This window comes from Copidosoma floridanum, unplaced genomic scaffold (assembly GCF_036245765.1).
Source record: "Copidosoma floridanum isolate Cflo_tuat_1 unplaced genomic scaffold, Cflo_Japanese_pri ptg000116l, whole genome shotgun sequence".
Classification (NCBI taxonomy): domain Eukaryota; kingdom Metazoa; phylum Arthropoda; class Insecta; order Hymenoptera; family Encyrtidae; genus Copidosoma; species Copidosoma floridanum.
The window spans coordinates 15,001-17,500 of record NW_028321993.1 but is presented as its reverse complement, the minus strand read 5'-3'; the positions used below and the strand labels follow the sequence as shown (position 1 = coordinate 17,500).

The following is a 2,500-nucleotide window of genomic DNA, read 5'->3' as shown; positions in this document are numbered from 1 at the left end:
TCGCCGCGCCCGAGGACGCCTCGGCACTAGTGAGACGGTTCGCTTGTCAAGCCAAGCCTCAATTCACAGCATTTCCGCGGGTCAGCGTCTTCGACCGAATGGCCCTCAATGCGGATCGCGCCTCTGGCGTTGCATGCGCCGTCGACGTGGCTCGTAGCTTGTCGACGGTATGCTAACCGAGCATCGACTCACTCGATACCGAGCGAGGATACAACGTGTACCTCCCGTACGTATACCACTGCGGTAAGCCCTGGCCTAGCGTCAGCGACCATATCGTCGGGTATTTGTTAACACGCAACTCTCACGAGAGACTGTTGACACTTGAATGATAAATTCACGTGGCCCTGCTTCGAGTTTAATTACGGCACCTCGAAGCTCGCCGTGCCGACCCGGTATTGTTCATTTACCGGGTCGTTCGAATGACAAAAGTGCCGCGGGCGGCCCATAGCGAGGCGTCGTCAACAACGAATAACGAACGGTCTTCGTCGCCCCTTCCGGAAGTTCTGAGGCCCTTGGCTTTTATTACCCCGGTAAGGCAACGCGGCGTTTGGGACGTTGTTGACGCTTGTTGAGCGATGGTCGACCGGAATTTGAAAGAAAAAAAATTCACCCTCGTTTTTAACGACGAGAGCTGAAGATTTAAGCTTCAAGTGTCGGATGCGTCGTGGACTCGTCGTCGAATTATCGATTGGATCCTTTCGGGATAAAATCATGTTTTCTTCCACGTTCCTCGGCGTATTTCGCAAGACACGCAAGATAGCGCAATTCAACAACGAGCCGGTCAACGGGACGTCATTGTCCTTAGGCCACTCCGAGTTGTGTGCTTTGAATTTAATTTTGACAAACGAAGCTCCCTGGTTGATCCTGCCAGTAGTCATATGCTTGTCTCAAAGATTAAGCCATGCATGTCTCAGTGCATGCCAAATTAAGGTGAAACCGCGAATGGCTCATTAAATCAGTTATGGTTCCTTAGATCGTACCCACATTTACTTGGATAACTGTGGTAATTCTAGAGCTAATACATGCAAACCAGAGTCCTAACCAGAGATGGAAGGGACGCTTTTATTAGATCAAAACCAATCGGTGGCGGGGACGCGTTCACGCGCGTTCTCTCGTCCATCGTAAAAGTTTGTGGTGACTCTGAATAACTTTTGGCTGATCGCACGGTCCTCGTACCGGCGACGCATCTTTCAAATGTCTGCCTTATCAACTGTCGATGGTAAGTTCTGCGCTTACCATGGTTGTAACGGGTAACGGAGAATCAGGGTTTGATTCCGGAGAGGGAGCCTGAGAAACGGCTACCACATCCAAGGAAGGCAGCAGGCGCGCAAATTACCCACTCCCGGCACGGGGAGGTAGTGACGAAAAATAACGATACGGGACTCATCCGAGGCCCCGTAATCGGAATGAGTACACTTTAAATCCTTTAACGAGGATCCATTGGAGGGCAAGTCTGGTGCCAGCAGCCGCGGTAATTCCAGCTCCAATAGCGTATATTAAAGTTGTTGCGGTTAAAAAGCTCGTAGTTGAATCTGTGTGCCACGCTGTTGGTTCATCGCTCGCGATGTTTAACTGACAAGATTGTGGGACGTCCTACCGGTGGGCTTAGCTCGAGCGTCCGTCTCGCACGGGTCGGCCTAGCGGCTTTACCGTCGTTGGCGTTGGCCCGTCGCGTGCGTGCGCAAGAGCGGCCCAGCTTAATCCCATCGCCATGCTCTTCACCGGGTGTGGCGTTGGGCCGGTACGTTTACTTTGAACAAATTAGAGTGCTCAAAGCAGGCTTGTTAACGCCTGAATACCAGTGCATGGAATAATGGAATAGGATCTCGGTTCTATTTTGTTGGTGTTCGGAACCCCGAGGTAATGATTAATAGGGACAGATGGGGGCATTCGTATTGCGACGTTAGAGGTGAAATTCTTGGATCGTCGCAAGACGGACAGAAGCGAAAGCATTTGCCAAAAATGTTTTCATTAATCAAGAACGAAAGTTAGAGGTTCGAAGGCGATCAGATACCGCCCTAGTTCTAACCATAAACGATGCCAGCTAGCGATCCGTCGATGTTCCTCCGATGACTCGACGGGCAGCTTCCGGGAAACCAAAGCTTTTGGGTTCCGGGGGAAGTATGGTTGCAAAGCTGAAACTTAAAGGAATTGACGGAAGGGCACCACCAGGAGTGGAGCCTGCGGCTTAATTTGACTCAACACGGGAAACCTCACCAGGCCCGGACACCGGAAGGATTGACAGATTGATAGCTCTTTCTTGATTCGGTGGGTGGTGGTGCATGGCCGTTCTTAGTTGGTGGAGCGATTTGTCTGGTTAATTCCGATAACGAACGAGACTCTAGCCTGCTAAATAGGCGTTACTTCTGGTATCTCGAAGGCCAAGGCCCCGTCGCATGCTTCGTGCGATGTTTGACGGTATCCAATCCGTCGGTGTCGCGCGGGGCTGGCGGTGGTTTTTGGTTTTTACTACCGACGTACACAAAAATCTTCTTAGAGG

General features: G+C 51.3%; 1 non-coding gene across 1 annotated transcript in view; it reads left to right on the top strand.

The window, feature by feature from the left end:
* Positions 1–851: 851 nt before the first annotated feature.
* The window catches only part of LOC149372857 (small subunit ribosomal RNA), a 2,065-nt gene continuing 416 nt past the window's right edge, over positions 852–2,500 (top strand). The window contains exon 1 of the ribosomal RNA XR_016293639.1: positions 852–2,500. This exon is cut by the window's right edge and continues 416 nt beyond it. This is a non-coding gene — a ribosomal RNA (small subunit ribosomal RNA).